Source organism: Zalophus californianus, chromosome 5 (assembly GCF_009762305.2).
Source record: "Zalophus californianus isolate mZalCal1 chromosome 5, mZalCal1.pri.v2, whole genome shotgun sequence".
Lineage (NCBI taxonomy): Eukaryota > Metazoa > Chordata > Mammalia > Carnivora > Otariidae > Zalophus > Zalophus californianus.
The window spans coordinates 114,465,979-114,482,657 of NC_045599.1; the positions used below are offsets into that span (position 1 = coordinate 114,465,979).

Below are 16,679 nucleotides of genomic sequence, written 5' to 3' on the forward strand. Positions count from 1 at the left end.
CTGATGTGACAGTGTTGTAAGGGAAGAAGCCATGTTTCATTTCCTCTTCCTTGTTTTCAAGCTCATTGTTAAATTTCCTGGCTTTGTACCAATTCTCATCTTCAACCACCTCTTTGAAGAAATTCTAGACTAGAAATTCTTCAGTCATGCAGGGGATCAGTTACCATCCACAGCACTGGGTTGCCCACATTCCCTCTCCCACCAATATTTCTCTTCTGCCTCTTTTGGCATCTTTTTGTCAGGGAGCTTCACTTCTTACAGTTTCAGCTCTTAGGTATGTATAAAATCTCAGATTCATACCTCCAGCCATGCTTGTCCTCTAGGCAGGCCCTTTGGAAAGGATGAGAACATGTGTCACCATGCCCTGCCCATCCGTGGCCCAGCCAAGACATAGAGGATCAAGCTCTCTTTTTGTTCTCCCATCTCCTCATGTTTTTACAGTGTCCATTTCCCCATACTGAAACCCTTGAAATCTTTGGACTTCATACCCGGAGTAATACAAAATTGTCCTTGAGCAGGAGCATGGTAGGATTAATCTTGCCTTTTCTTTTTAAGATTTTATTTATTTATTTATTTGACAGAGAGAGAGAGATAGCGAGAGCAGGAACACAAGCAGGGGCAGTGGGAGACGGAGAAGCAGGCTTCCCGCTGAGCAGGGAGCCCAGTGTGGAACTCCATCCCAGGACGCTGGGATCATGACCTGAGCCAAGGCAGACGCTTAACGACTGCGCCACCCAGGCGCCCCTACCTTTTCTTTTTATCTCCACCTCCAAACTCCTGTGCTTGGTTTTTCAACCCTCCCCCCCACACACACTATCCACCCCCATTAAACCAGCCCTACCTACCTTTCAGCTCAAGTTACAGCCTCCAGAGTCCAAACCTTCCTTGTAGTCAGGCTGGTCTCCTCACTGAGTCCCTTCACAAGGAAAGACCACTGCAACCCCCTCTCTTGGACTGAGAAATCACAAAGCAGAGTGATATGAGAGAATGAAGTCCAGAGTCAGACTGCCGGTGTTCAAACCCAAGTTCTATCTCTTACAGACCTTGGACAGATTGCCACTCTCTATGCTTTGGTATCCTCAGCTGGGGAAAATAATAATATCTCTATCATAGGGCTGTTGTAAGGAGTAAGTGTCTTAATATGTGTAAAGTAGTTAAAACATTCCTGGCATGTCACACGTGATCGGAAAACCAGGTGGTGAGGAACTGTGTCACCTACTTCTTAGCCATAGCTTGGCTGTGTCACCATGTAGTCATCAAGCAGAGATATGACTTTCTAATTTTAGCCAGTATTTTATGCTTTTTTCCAATTGCACAGAAGTACAAACTGCTAGAAGTCTTAGAAAAAAAACTTCTCTGCTTAGGATTCCTTTTCCTCCCTCTCCCTCCTCCAAATTCAATCCCATTCTTTAAGAGCCAGCCTAAGTCCCACTTCTGTGAAACTCTTTCCTATCGCTTCAGCCTACTCCAAATTCTCATTTCTGGAAATATTTGTATGGTAGGTTCACACCATACAAATAAGCACTGAATTGTTTTTGTGAGTCGGTATGTTCTATTGGGATCTCCAGGGGGTCCCATCCATCGATAAATAACTCCCCACTCTCAAACTGAGTTCTCAAGAAATGAGGAACTGTACACCAAGTGGTTGGCAGGTGGAGCCCAAATTATCACCCTGTTAACTGAGCTGAATTGTAGGATGTACTATTGAGCGAGAGTCAAATGGGCTTCAAACTGCATGGGAAAATGTGTCTCTTCCTCATGTGGTTGCTCCCAAAGCCACTCCACTCCAGGGAAGTCATTCCACTTCTCCCAGGGAGAACAAGAATGTGAGTGCCAGGGGTATGTTTAAGGAAAAGTCCTCCTCCTACAAACCAAGAAGTGGGATAAATCACCCCTACCACTAATCCCGCAAGATCTTCTCACGCAGACTATAAACTCTTTGAGGTCAGGACCTGTATCTTAAGCCTCTCATGCATTCTCTATAATACTGAAAAGGATGGGCATATAAAAGCTATTCACTAATAGTAAGTCCAGGCTGTGTTCTAATCACCTTCCATATTTGAGCTTAATCAATTCTTGTAACAACTGTATGAGGCAGCTGGTATTAACACTGATGTTTCATAGATGAGCAAACTGAGGCATAGAGTTCACATGATCAATAAATGGTAAAGCTGGGATTTAGACCAATTGGGCTTCAGAATTCATGCTTTTAAAAAAAATATTTTTATTTATTTGAGAGAAAGAGAAAGTGAGAGACAGAGCACTAGTGGAGGGGAAAGGGAAGGAGAGGGAGAAGCAGACTCCTCGCTGAGCAGGGAGCTCAAAGCAGGGCTCGAACACAGGACTCTGGGATCATGACCCAGGCCGAAGGCAGATGACTGAGCCACCCAGGCACCCCAGAATTCATGCTTTTAATCACTCTCTGATACTGCCCTGATGAATTTCAAGAGCAATAGTGTTGGTAGAAATGGAGATTGTGAGAGATCAGAGATGGATAGGAACAACTCTGATCATGTCAAGTTAAGAGAAGTTCTGTGACTAACATCTAATACTTAGAATCACTGGAGAAGGCTCTGTTGCACATTTATTTTTTCCTAAACTATTAGAAATCCTGTGAAATAATCAAATTATATACTACTATATGAACCTAGAAAGAACTCTGTTAATGCATCCCACTGAACTACCGAAATAATTTCTTTGTGTAATACTTAATCATAAGTGGGAAAATGAATCAAAGTGGCTCACACTCGATTGAACAACAAAATAGTTTCTGGCTCAATAATTTTGTGGCTCATATAATTAAACTACAATTTGTATTATAACAGACAAAGAAGTTTCTCTTTATTGTTGTATAGGAAGTTGTGAAAGTTAAGGTCCTGTCCAAATGTTAATTATATTTCACCTTATAGCTTTACATTTTATTTCTGTGATCAATTTCAGTCTGAATACTAAAAAGTAAAAATAAATAAATAAATGGTCTTCATGTGTTTTGCCTGTTTACCACTAGAGGACACTATCTAGTCTTGTTTGCCTAAGAGTTCTCCTTTGTTTCCCGTGTTTATTAGGGAGAGAGGAGCCATGAAAAGAACAGAATGAACATTCTGTCGCAGGTTTCTTATCATGAAGTCATGTAAAGTAGAAATGAATTTCAAAGCAAACCTGCTGATACATTTTATCTGGTGGTGACCACTGTTGATTCAGTGCTGACTATAGGCCACAGCACTACCCTCATTTCAGAGGTGAGGAAATTGAAGCTCAGGAAAGTCATATACCTTCCCCACAGTCACGCAATTGCACAAACAGGACTTAATTCAAGCTGTTAATCCAGACCAGGATGGAATTTAAAAAAAAAAAGAAAATTTCCATAATGCTGCTCACTGATTTCCTGACCCAAGAAGAGGCCCAGGGGAGTTTATTTCTCCTAATAGAGCATCTGGCAGTTCAGTTTGATGATGGGAGGTTATAAGGAGTGTAAGATAAATACCAGCAACAACTCTAAATGTCATTTACAGCTAAATAGATTCCACCAAAACAGCCAGCTAGATAGCTTTGCTTTAAATTGCACTTAATCTAATTTGTCCTCACCCTGTTGGCTTAAATGTAGTGTGATAATTGAAGGGGCCAGGTATTACAAGATGTTTTATTTCATAAAGGAACTGTGTTTCTGCCTTGGGGTGACCATCATCCACTACTCTTTCTTGGGGGATCATAATATAAGTGTATATGCCTGGGAAAGGGGCCATTTTTACATGTATAACCGACATGTATACATGTATAGCATTATTTCTGGCATGGCATGAAATTGTGCTGTAATTCATTTTTCCATAAGCATAACTATATTTGGCAGTGATGTGCATTAAATTTATCCCATATACAAAATAATGACTGTTGAAATTGATCAGGCATGCACTTGATGCCATCAGAGTTAGTAAATATCTGTTCCAGTATTGTCCTGAATCTAAACCTATTCACTAAGATCATAATGAGCTTAGGATTATTCATTATAATGCCCGTACGTTTCCTGGTCTAGGGGCTGTTTAATATGCTGCTTATATTATTTTCATATGAGGAAGTGGAAAATAAAATTTCGGTCTCAATTGTACCAATTATATATAGAAAAGGGGCATCTAGATTCATCTGTATGAAACATGTCCCCAAGATGAAACCACTTAAATCTTCATCTTCAAGCATAGGAATAAAGAGCACATAACATCCAACAGTGAGATTCAGGATCAAGACTTCTGTTTGTTCTGTAACCTTAGCCTACGAAGCCATTTCTATATTAAGTCTGTGAAATGTAAAGTCATAGAGCTAAAAGAAATCTGGGGGAAAAAAGTACAAGGAAACTTGGAAACTATATATTTCACACATATTCCTAACACTCATTTCAATTGAGTTAGACGTCGGGCAACTTTCAATCTAGAAATGTCTTAGACCAGGATCAGATTTGTAATTCCCCTTCTCCTCTGGAATCTTGGAGCCAACTGTCTTCCCCAAATGAGCCTATTAGCATAGATTTGTGTTTGTTTGTTTTTTTAAGATTTATTTATTTGAGAGAGCATAAGCAGGAGGGGCAGAGGGAGAGAATCTCCAGCAGACTCTGTGCTCAGCGTGGAGCCAGACATGGCGCTTGATCTCCAAGACACTGAGATCATGACCTGAGCAGGTATCAAGAGTCAAACATTTAACCAACTGAGCCACCCAGGCACCCCATAGATTTGTTTTTTAAATTACTCCTTATTCCAATGATAAATAAGCTAATTCCATTAACTGAAAGCCTCTGAAAGAGAGCAACAGCATCTGAGGATTTTTACATCTGTCTCTAGCAGAGCAGCTCTATCACAGTGTGGGTGGAAGAAGTGGACCCAGGCATGTGCAGGAGACAGACTCAACTACAGTCCATTTTGTTTCCTGGCTTTCCAAGGCCTTGGGCCTCTCTCTTGAGCCTGCAAAGTATTCTTCCTTATTCAAGGCAACAACAGTTGTGTTTGACAGAAGCAAGATCCAAGTCATAGCAGATCAGGTGACTTGAAGCTCCAGGATGTGTGTCAGGATTTCCCATGACGTTGCAGGCAAGCTGGTCATCTGAGGAGGGGCCTGGAGGATCCTCTTTGCTGTTGGCAGAAGGCTTCAGGTTCTCACTACTGGGCTGCTCCATAAAGTTGCTCATGACACGGCAATAAGTTCTGTGTCAAAATCCCCTTTTCCATAAAAAGTGGACTTTCTTAATGTTTTAGCCCAATGCTATAACTTTTCAGTCACAGTTATTAGAATAGTTACAGTAACATTACTGATTACTGACAGCTGTTAAAACAATGACTCCAGGGCGCCTGGGTGGCTCAGTCGTTAAGTGTCTGCCTTTGGCTCAGGTCATGATCCCAGGGTCCTGGGATCGAGCCCCGCATCGGGCTGCCTGATCTGCGGGAAGCCTGCTTCTCCCTCTCCCACTCCCCCTGCTTGTGTTCCCTCTCTCACTGTGTCTCTCTCTGTCAAATAAATAAAATCTTTAAAAAAACAAAAACAAAAACAATGACTTCGTATCATCAAGATTCAGTGATTTTGTTTCAAACCTTTATTTTCATATCCAGTGAATGACTCTCTTCTCTCCCTCTTCCCATTCCAACCCCTGCAGCAAAATGGGGGTGTGAGAGTGTGGCCTGGTTCACCCCCTCCTACCAGTGTCTTCCCATCACATACCTTGCTGGTAATGGCCAGGGAGGAGGGACAGAGAAGGGAGAAGTGCCCTGGCGGGACCAGTCTTTGTGCTCAGTGTGGACAGATGGAGACTGTCAATGTCATCTGACAGGTGATTTGCTCCCAAGCAGAAACTCAAGGTGCTAGGGGGCCCTTATGAGAGAGATTCATTCTCAATTTCAGTCCCCGCTCCTGAGGGGGCAGCCTGGTGTCCTATTTCTCTGATATGTACCCCTCTTCACCCAATGCTGTGTTTTCCCAGATAAAACCGAAGCTCTAAATATGATCTACTCACCACAGCCAACTCCTAGGTCTTCAGGCTTATGTAGGATCCATCTTCCAAACTTCTCAGACCTTGAGTGGGGGCAGTCTTGCCCCCACCACACCTGGCAGTCCCCCTCTATGCCATCTCTTCCAATGTACTTTTCCTCTATCCGGGCAGCACAGGGGCTGGACAGTGAGCCTAGAACCTCATAACTGTCCCAGAAGGGACTAGCACATCAGATACCCACAAACCTGTCAGCAGTCCTCTCGACAGCTCCCTCCCTTGACTTTGAGGAGGAGAGGTAGCCCAGCCCCACCCCTAACCTTGTTGGAGGAATAAATAGTTCTACATGAGCAGTGTACTTCTACAAAAGGCAACAACCTTCTCCCTTTCAACCTCATCTTCTATTAGGGTGTGAGGTGGTAGTACTGGTTCTGCTTCCTGGTCTCTCTTAACAAGCACTGTTGAGATATGGATGGCCCCAGTAGCTGTCATCCTAGGAATTTAGAATGTGGGGTCGTTAGCCCATTTGATCCTCAGCTATGAGCTTTAGGTTGGTGTTAGTCACCAATACTCAGCAGCTGTCACCCATGTTTAACATTAATCATCTTTCTCCAACTGCACTCTGATCCTTCGCTGCCTATCTTGGATGGCAGTGCTTCCCTGGAGGGTCACCAACTCCCCTGGGATGAGGGACCTGATTCAGTACAACACCATGATACTCCTTGGCAAAACAGGAAGTTTGGTCACCCTACCTCCCAATTTCCATGACTCCAACTAGAACCTGTAAGTAATTCAGTTCCTTCCCTATCTTCATTGCTCCTGCTCTGTTCACTAATTATGCTGTTCTTCTACAACTAACAGCCCTTGTGTCTGTGCCCCCTTTTCTCATTCTGCAACTATCTAAACTTCTGTTAGTCATTCTGAACCTTGGTTTCTCATTGGAATCACCAGGACAATTTAGAAACTTCTGATATCCGGATTCCATCTCCAGAGATGATTTAAATGGTCTGAGTTTGGCCCTGGAAAAGTACCAGGTGATTATCCTGTGCATTGTCCTACCTGAAGTACTACTACTGATCTAAATGACCTTCTCGGTTCCTAAGTCGTCCCCCTCTCATCCATCCTTGACACTGCAGCCAGAGTTACCTTGCTAAAACACAGAGCTGATCATGTCACGGCCCTGGTTAAAACTCCCCTGTGGGGAGTGGGTCCCCACTGCCTTCTGGTAAAGCTCAAACTCCTCAGCATGAGAGAAGGGGAGCAGCGCATGGGAGACACAACTGGGGAGGGAGGCAGGGGCCCAATCATGCAGAACCTCGAACCCTTGGGCTAAACTACTTGCACTGCCCCACATCCACCATGCTCTATGGCAACACCATAGAGCATCTATTGCTCATTTAAAAACTACTTCCTGAGCACCTAATTAAAAATATCTGGGGACCACCACAGAGAGAATAGAGACAGAGACAGAACAAACACAGTGCATGCCATGTTGATGAGCAGTGAGGAGGGAGGAAATGGAGAATAAGACTTGTTAAAAACATACCTTTCTACACAGTTATTTTTTTTCTTTTAGAATGTCTATTCTGGAAGGACCAGTATACCTCTTTCCCTGGTGTTATATTTACAGCATAGCATTGGAGTAACGTTTGAATAAAATAATAGCAGGAATAGAGCAGTTAAAAATAATTACTTGCCTGAAAGTAGTTCTCCCTTGTCCCTCAAAGAGGGTGTTATCATCCGCTGGAAAATTACCAGGTCAGCCTATATTTAGTCTAGCTCCTTGGGATATCTATAATTTTGTTAAGTTAACAAACATTAATGAAGTGTCTAAATGATAGAGTTCCATTTAAAATTCTACACAGTGCTGTCCTGTTTTCGGTGTTTTATTTTCATGTGCTGTGTTGGCTCAAGCACTGTGGAGTATTTAGCACTAAATGCTGAGAGGCACCCGGGCATAGGTTGAGAACCATTTCCAAATTTGCCCCATCATAAACATCTCAGGGGACAGCAACCAGTTACAGATTCAAGGGCTCCCCACCCTCTACCTGATTCAGAATCTCTATTGGAGGGACCTGGAAATCTATATATTTAAAAAAAGCCCCAGGTGATTCTTAAAACCAGACAAATTTAGAAAACAATGACTAGGCTCTGGATCCCTTTTCCTTCGTTGTCCATGTGACCCCAATTACTTTTGGTCAGCCAGAATTTGGTTACAGTCTGAGGTCACCTGAGGAGCCCCCGCCTGGGTCTCTGCAATGCCAGTGAAAAAGGACAAAAGAAATTTATGTCGGTAAATGAGATTGACAAGTAAGAAAGACAAAGAAATATGCTTAGTCTGCCATCTTAACTAGAAATGTTCCAGATGGGAATATTGTCTCCAAAAGCTTGTGTTCCTTAAATGACTTTTTATTCATTGTACTAAAAAGATTATTTTACAGTTCATTTCTTATCATGACAAAGCTTTTTATCTTGCCATAGGTGCACTTTTGAAAATATTTTGCTCTTGCATACTAATTCACAGAACAATGTGAAGTTTTTTAAGTGTTGGCTTCAGTGAGCAAAAAAATAGACTTGTAGAATTTTAGAAATAACCAAGTAGACCTTAGCATTGGACAGTGATATTGATTCACTGATGAAGCTTTTTATTTTTTTAATTGTACCTGTTAGTTTCTTTATAAAAGGCAAAATCAGGATGTGTCTAATTAATGTATGTAGAAAACGTGTCCATGGAAATGTTCTCAAAGATACTTGTAATACATAAAATAATGGCTCTTATTTACTGATACCAGGCATTGTGTTAGTACCTGACATTTTATAGGGTGACCAACCATCCCAGTCTACTCAGAATGCCCCAATCTTAGCACTCAAAATCCTGTATCACAAGGACTCCTCAGGCCTGGGCAAATCAGGCTCGTTGGCCACCCTACATCTTCATCTCACTCTTCAAAACAACCATATGTGATAGAGACTATAATTATCCCCATTTTACAGATGGGGAAACTGAGGCATAAGGGTGTTACGCAAACTGACCCAAATCACCAGACTAGAAAGTTGCAGAGTTGGTACTCATACCCCTGTTTTGCTACATTTATTTGCTCTCAAAGTCTACTTTGCTAATTACTCTGTTTTTTGCCAGGAAGCTACAATCCTTAGAGGTTTATCCCCGGGATGATAAAGTTTATTTATGGACTTAGCACCAAAATAGCCTATTTAGAATTTCCTGGCAAATTAAAAATCAGTTTCACAAGAAATTAATTGTATCCCATTCAACAGCAACAGAGAATTAAAGCCACATTGAGTTCTCTAAGACTTTGAAGATTTTATTTATTTATGTGACAGGGAGAGACACAGTGAGAGAGAGAACACAAGCAGGGGGGAGTGGGAGAGGGAGAAGCAGGCTTCCCACGGAGCAGGGAGCCCAATGCGGGGCTCGATCCCAGGACTCTGGGATCATGACCTGAGCCGAAGGCAGATGCTTGACGACGGAGCCACCCAGGCGCCCCAAGTTCTCTAAGACTTTGAATGTTGCTTGGAAAACTGTGTTTAGGGAGACAAAACAAGGGCACGGGGAAATTCCACCCTCTAGAAGGGCAGTGTTTCAGGAGAATGGTATGTGCCTGACAGCTGCTTTGAGGAGCACAGCAACCCCAGTGTAGCATTTCACAGAGGGAAGTGATGGTGGCTGTCTCATCCAGTCAAGTCCACCAGGGGAGGGGAAGAAAGGCGATATGCTTTCCTGGCCTGCCATTCAGCCAAGACAGCTCATTGGATTTTCCTCACTAATAAACTCTCCGAGCTTAAGTGAGGTTCTGGGCTGCAACTACAGTTCAAATTGGAAAATAACTTGCAATGCACTGAAATTTAGATTTTTAGAAAGTCATTTGTGCTGCTTGCATTGTATAGAATCATAACCTCTTGAGATTGTTGGTCCTGAAAGTTCTGATTTCTTTGGAATAACTAAAGAGAGATGGGATATGTTCATCAAATGAGTAAAACACTTGATTTCTGCCAGTATTATAACATCCTATGCAGGTGCAGCTAGGACTTTATTTCAAGACACTGTGCTGTTTACTAAATGTTACATTTATAGACTATTTATTCTATTTCTTTCCTAATTATAAAATAATTTGTCTTCTGTATTTCTACAGTTAAATATAAAGACTCTAAAATCCCAAATATATAATCACTTGTGATATTTTTAGATTACCTTTGATTCTTCCTTCCCTACATATAATAAGTTATGGCATTTCCATATTGTGGAGTGCAACACTGCCATTAAAATCATGTCCTAAACAAAAACATATTGACATGGAAATATGCCCACTGAAATTAAAGGTGGAAATTTGGTACGACTTTTGTAGCTTGCTTTCCCTCCTTAATTTTAGTGAGCATTTTTCCACTCCATTTAATATTTTTCTAGAAGATGATATTTAGTGGCAGTACAGGATTTTATAATATGGATAGACTTTAGTTTGCTTAACAAATGTCTCATATTTTCAATACTTCAAATTAAAGAATGCCTCACAAATATTTGTGCAAAGTTTTTATTGTATCATTAGAGTAGATTCTTTAATTCTTGCTCTTTCACTTCTAAAATCATATCAAGAGCCTTAAAACTACCAACAGAAAAATTGTGCTAAATTTATGGTACAGACCAGCAGCCAATAATATTGTTTTGTTTTGTTTTTACCATACTCAGCAACACAGAAAATCATGCTTTTTGGTCTCAAACGCAAACGAGACAAAATCCAAAAAATTGCAAATATTTTTTAATTCGTAAAAGTTTCTTTGTTTTCCTGGTTTGTCGTTGTTGTTGTTGTTGTCTTCTTGTTTGTTTGTTTAAAAGGGGTCTTTCTCATGCCAAAAGAAGAATACCTTGGTGGATACATCATTCAGAGTCCCAGAGGGAAACAAAAGGCATGCTCAGATTGGATTTTTAAAAAATGTATAATAAAGTGATGATTTACAGAGATGTGGGCAGAGCTGAGGAAACAACAAAAATGCTGAGGCACATGGTATTATGATTATTATGATTTCTAATAAGAAATACATATTTGGTCTTCATCCCAATTTCTGGCACAGAGCTCCTAAGACCCTTGGAGTTTTCTAAACCTCGAGTGCTTCAGAGATGACTTTTGTTATGTTAATGTGACTTTTGGAAAGCCGCTAAGTAACCTAAGGATGGGGGCTTGTTGCCAGGAGAGCCAACCATGTGATTAGAGGGTTGGAACTTTCAATCCCACCCAGGAACCTCTAAAGGAGAGGAGAGCGGCTGGAGATTGAATTCAGTCACCCATGGCCAATGATTTAATCAAGCATGCCTATGTTATGAAGCTTCGTAAAAACCCAAAAGGGGTGGCTCAGAGAGTGTCTGGGTTAGTGAACACCTGGAGATTTGGGGAGAATGGTGCACCTGGAGAGGTCGTGGAGGCTCCACACCCTTTCCCCATATCTTGCCCTATGCATCTCTTCCATCTGGCTCTTCCTGAGTTATATCCTTTTATAATAAACCGGTCATCAACTAAGTAGAGTGTTTCCCTGAGTTCTATGAGCCCCTCTAGCAAATTAACTGAACGCACGGAGGGGGTCTTTGGAACCTCCAATCTGTAGCCAGTGGGTCAGAAGTATGGGTGACAGCTTGGGTTTGTGCCTGGTGTCTGAAATGGGGGGAGGAAGGCAGTCTTATAGGACTGAACCCTTGACCTTTGGGATCTGATGTTCTCTCTGGGTAGAATTGAGTTGAACTGTAGGACACCCAGCTGGTGTCACAGAGTTGCTTGGTGGTACCGGAAAAAAAAAACCCACAAGTTAAAATTGGTGCACAGTTGTAGGCACCCAGAAACCAGGAACAGTGGGAAGCCCTTACCCTGCTGAGCCAGAAGGAACAAGGGAAAGGAAATAGAACTACTTTCCAGGGTGGGCTAGAGCCCCAGTGGGGAGAGGGTATGCCTCATCACAGCTGTACATCAGAGCAGTTCAGTTCCTGAACCTGGAACCAAAGCAGCAACTCAGAGAAAACTACCCCAGTATCTTTTTCATTCTACGTGCTGCTCTCTTGCCGGCACCTTCCATTGGGTGAATCCAACCGAAAACCAGAGTGCGGTCCCCTGGGACACAGAACAGGGCTGAGGTGAAATAACTGTTCATCCACAATTTTATACCTTCCTAAATATTATCCAAGAATGAAGCAGTGTAAAGACTGAGAATTTTCCACTTATAGACCCTTGCAAAAAAATGAGTTGCCTTAGGAAGAGACAGAAATCCAGAAGGAAAACTGTGGAAAATAAGAAACAAAGAGGGGCACACAAATGCATAAAAAAAAATTTTAGTAGTGGGATTTTACAACAATCAATAGTTAAAGGTAAAAAAAATTAACAATGGCAGCAAGATGGGGTGAAGGAGTCAATGGGTAGTAAGGACACAAACGTTCTCCAAATCCTCAGGAGAGTAGAAATGTGAAAGAATTTTAAATGTCTACATTTTTATGCTTTTATTAGTTTCCTTCAAACATGTATATTAACCTATACATTTTCTAACAGTGTTTAAATTTTAACACCTTAAAGATCAAGAGAAAAAAACAAGGAGGTAAGCTTAGAAAACTTGATAGTCCAAAGACAGAAAAGGGAAAAAGCAAAGGGAAACCATGATAAATAAAGACACACAGTAAGAAATACATCTAAATATTTCAGGCAATAAGTAATGGAGTTAAATTTATTAAAAGTGAGATTATCAGACTATATTTTTTAAATCAAGCTACATGCTACTGCTTCTAAGAAACAAACTTAAGACATAGTTACATTGACTATATAAGAAAAAAAGGTGTCACAGTGTAAAACAAAAAAAAATGATATTATCAGATAAAACAACTTAATGCATTACATGAAGATAGAGTTAGCCTACATAATAATATAAGACATAATTCAACTGAAATAAACTATAAATGTATAATCACATAAAAACATAACCTGGAGGGGCGCTTGGGTGGCTCAGTAGTTAAGCGTCTGCCTTCGACTCAGGTCATGATCCCAGGGTCCTGGGTTCGAGTCCCACATCGGGCTCCCTGCTCAGGGGGAAGCCTGCTTCCCTCTCTCCCACTCCCCCTGCTTGTGTTCCCTCTCTTGCTGTGTCTCTCTCTGTCAAAATAAAGAAATAAAATCTTAAAAAAAAAACATAACCTGGAAATATACAAAGGAAAAAATGGAAGATAATTTTTTTTAAATTTTCAATTGTCCTTTCATAGGGAAACATTTTTTTTTGAGAGAGAGAGAATGAGAAAGAGAGAGAGAGCACATGAGAGGGGGACGGTCAGAGGGAGCAGACTCCCTGCTGAGCAGGGACCCCGATGTGGGACTCTAGGATCATGACCTGAGCCGAAGGCAGTCGCTTAACCCACTGAGCTACCCAGGCGCCCCCCATATGGAAAGATTTTTGAATGCCAATCTTTATGTTTCTAGTTGCCATAAACAAAAAAAGGAAGAATATTTGAACCAAAAAATAGCAAAATTAATTACATATATGCAAAAAATATATACTCCAAATAGAAAATATACGTGTAAATTATTTTCACATATATATGGTACATTTTTTAAAAATAACTATGCACCAGGTCATGAAGAAAATCTCAACAAATTACAAAGAATGGGATCAAATAGACCTTTTTATTTTACTACAGTAGATTTCATTGTATTTGTCCTTGAAGTTAGAAGACATTAATAAACAGGATTTTATATTACATATATACACGCATGCTCTTGTGTGTTAAACAATGCTGAGGAAATGTAGAAGAAAACATTAGGATCATTTATTTTTCAAATTTAAAATACTGTCTCACATTTTGGGGAGGACATCAGAATTGCTAAGACAAAAGTTATTTTCAAAATATAATATGCGAGCTGTACTTGGTATACCAAACCAATTTGGTACATAAATGTGTAACCAATTTTTATTCTTTCCAACTAATTATTTGAGAATCTCTGAAGAGAACAGTGCCTTGTGAAAAAGAGATGTTTGTTAAGCTTGAGGAAATGATATGTATTTTTTTCCCTTGAAGTTGTATGCCATTTGTGTTTTTTAAAATTACTTTTTGTATGTGCTAAGGACCACTAACAGTAATTTTCAGACAATCACAAGTAGGTGAGAAGTAAGGCAACAACAGCACGTTCCAGATCCCAGTGCAGTTTGGACTCAGAGAGGTCAATGGGAAATAAAGTCTTCAATTGATATAGGAAAGACATTAGGGTCCAAAGCTGATGCTTGAGACGCCTTTGTTGCAGAAAGGTGGTTTTATTAAAGCCCGGGGACAGAACCTGTGGGCAGGAAGAGCTGCACCGGGGTCATGACGAGTGGCCCATTATATACTTTCAAGCTGGGAGGGGGTTAGGGATAACCTAAGTCTCTAAGGAATTTTGGAGGCAAGGTTTCCAGGACCTTGAGGGGACTAGCTGTTGTCGGGAAAAGGTCATTTATTACCGTCTAATAAAACCTGAGTCATGAAATCCTTCAGATGTATATCGGTGGATCATATGCTTGGGGAATGGTTGCCAATGTGTATCTTGGGGAATAGAGATAAAGGAAGTTTCCAAAGGAATTTTTATATGTCAATGTTGACATAGGATTTTGATTCTGGAGGGTCAGGCTGAGATTACCTTTTGCCCTTAGCAAAGTATTAACATCGAGGCAGCTGAGCTCCTAGAGGAATGTCACTCTGCCTGTTTCAAGGACTTGTCAATGGGCTGTAAGGAGTAAGGAAATTTATAATTTTTCTTTTGCCTTTGTTTCCCACATCAGAATGACTTCTGGGCTTCCAGGATAAGAATTAGGCAACTTAAAACAAAAACAAATCTTTGATCCACAATCTATAGGAAAAGAAAAATCCTGGAGAGGTTTAAGAGAACTGACTTTGCACTTAAGCCAGTAAAAAATTAGATAAAAATATAAGGATATTAGAGCCCATAATATTTGAAGGCAGTCTGGAGTACATAGGCGATAATGCTATAAGACTATGTAATTTGCCTGGCTCCCCCTTCCCGCAGCTCTGAATTTGGGGTTATGGTGGATACAAACCCTGTGTGCCTTTCCATCTGCCTTCTTTTTTCTGGGGGTATCACCTGCTTTGCAGACCATGCTGCTGCCATCAGAGCCACTGCCAAGTCTCCTAAGGTGGCTGGAGGCCAAGTTGAAACCCTGAGCCTGTGTTTCTCACCCTGAGTGAGCCCTAACCATGCTGAGTCTCCTTTTGCTCTCAGCATGGATGAAATGTCACACCGTTGGGGTATGGGGTCTGGTTTTCTGAGCAGCCACTAAGGGTTTGGATGATACACCCCAGAAGTGCAGGAGAGTCTAGTCCCTGTGAGCTAAACCTTGACTAAGCGGAAACAGGAAGTAGTAGGGACCAGGCAAACAAATTCCCTCTTTTTTCCTTCCCTGTGGATCGCTTTAAGATTTTATTTCTTCCCAAAGATCTTCTGGAGAAGTTCCAGGTGCTAAGCCAACATCCTTGCCAAGAGCCTGCTGAGTTTCTTCGTGACTCATTGTGAAGCAGTGGCCAGCAGGGTGACACCTCACCTCAATTGGCTTCCTGTTTTTTTCTCGCCTCTTTTCCCCTGTCTTCCCACTTTTACCATTCTGGGCTTGTACTTCCCAAATAAAGTGTCAGCACTCCAATCCTTATTTCAGGCTGTATTCTGTAGGAAAGTTTTTCTGAAAGAGCTGAAACAACAGTACTCACTTTACAGGAGGGCTGGATATTTTCCCCTTGTCCCCAGGAGTAGTCACTGTCCACTTTTTTCCCACCCTGCCCCCTGCTCGGGGAGGCTGTGGAACTCTATCAACAGGGCACCCACACCTCCAGCTGCCACTTAAGTCCCACCAGTGGGGGTGCCCTGGTAGGAGATTAGAGGGATAAAGCATTTATTGTCCTGGCTCCAGGGAGAGGTCACCTGGGGCTGCTTGTATCATCAAAAGAAAGTCACAGGTCATGGTCTCCTCCATCTGACTTTCTTGATTTCTGAGACCTGCTTCCTCCTCTCATCTCTTCGGACCTACAGAACAGAACAGCTCCACACCGCTACTCTCAGCTTATACACCATCCCTTGCAGCTCTTCTTCACCCCACTTCTTCACTTCTTCTTCTTCTTCACGCCCACTCCTTTGGAATGTATCTCTTCGTAAATAAATTATTCCAATTTGAATTATTCTAATTTTGACATTGCTATCTGTTTCCTTTTGGGACCAGTAGTGAAAAGGAATGGTTAAATTATAATATGTTTTATCTGTGTTGGAGTAGTGCATAGCCATTACAAATCAGTTTATGTTTGGTAGTAAAAGCAAGTGATGCACTTTTTTTTTTAAAGATTTTATTTATTTATTTAATTGACAGAGAGAGAGAGACAGCGAGAGAGGGAACACAAGCAGGGGGAGGGTCAGAGGGAGAAGCAGGCTTCCCGCCAAGCAGGGAGCCTGATGCGGGGCTCGATCCCAGGACCCTGAGATCATGACCTGAGCTGAAGGCAGTCACTTAACCAACTGAGCCACCCAGGTGCCCCGCAAGTGATGCACTGAAAAAAAAAAAAAAAAAAATTCAAGAAGTCAAGCAGAGTTCTGGAGGGAAACAGAATTCCGTCATCTGAAAGAGACTCTAATGAAGGGACCCATTGATGGGAAAGCAGACAGAGTAAAAGGAATCGATAGAGGATGGTGAAGACCAGGGACAAGAA

At 41.5% G+C, this 16,679-nt stretch overlaps 1 long non-coding RNA gene across 1 annotated transcript in view; it reads left to right on the forward strand.

Annotated features, from left to right (window-relative positions):
* The window catches only part of LOC113929165, a 60,815-nt gene that overhangs the window by 21,943 nt on the left and 22,193 nt on the right, over positions 1–16,679 (forward strand). The gene's annotated exons all lie outside the window — the stretch shown is intronic.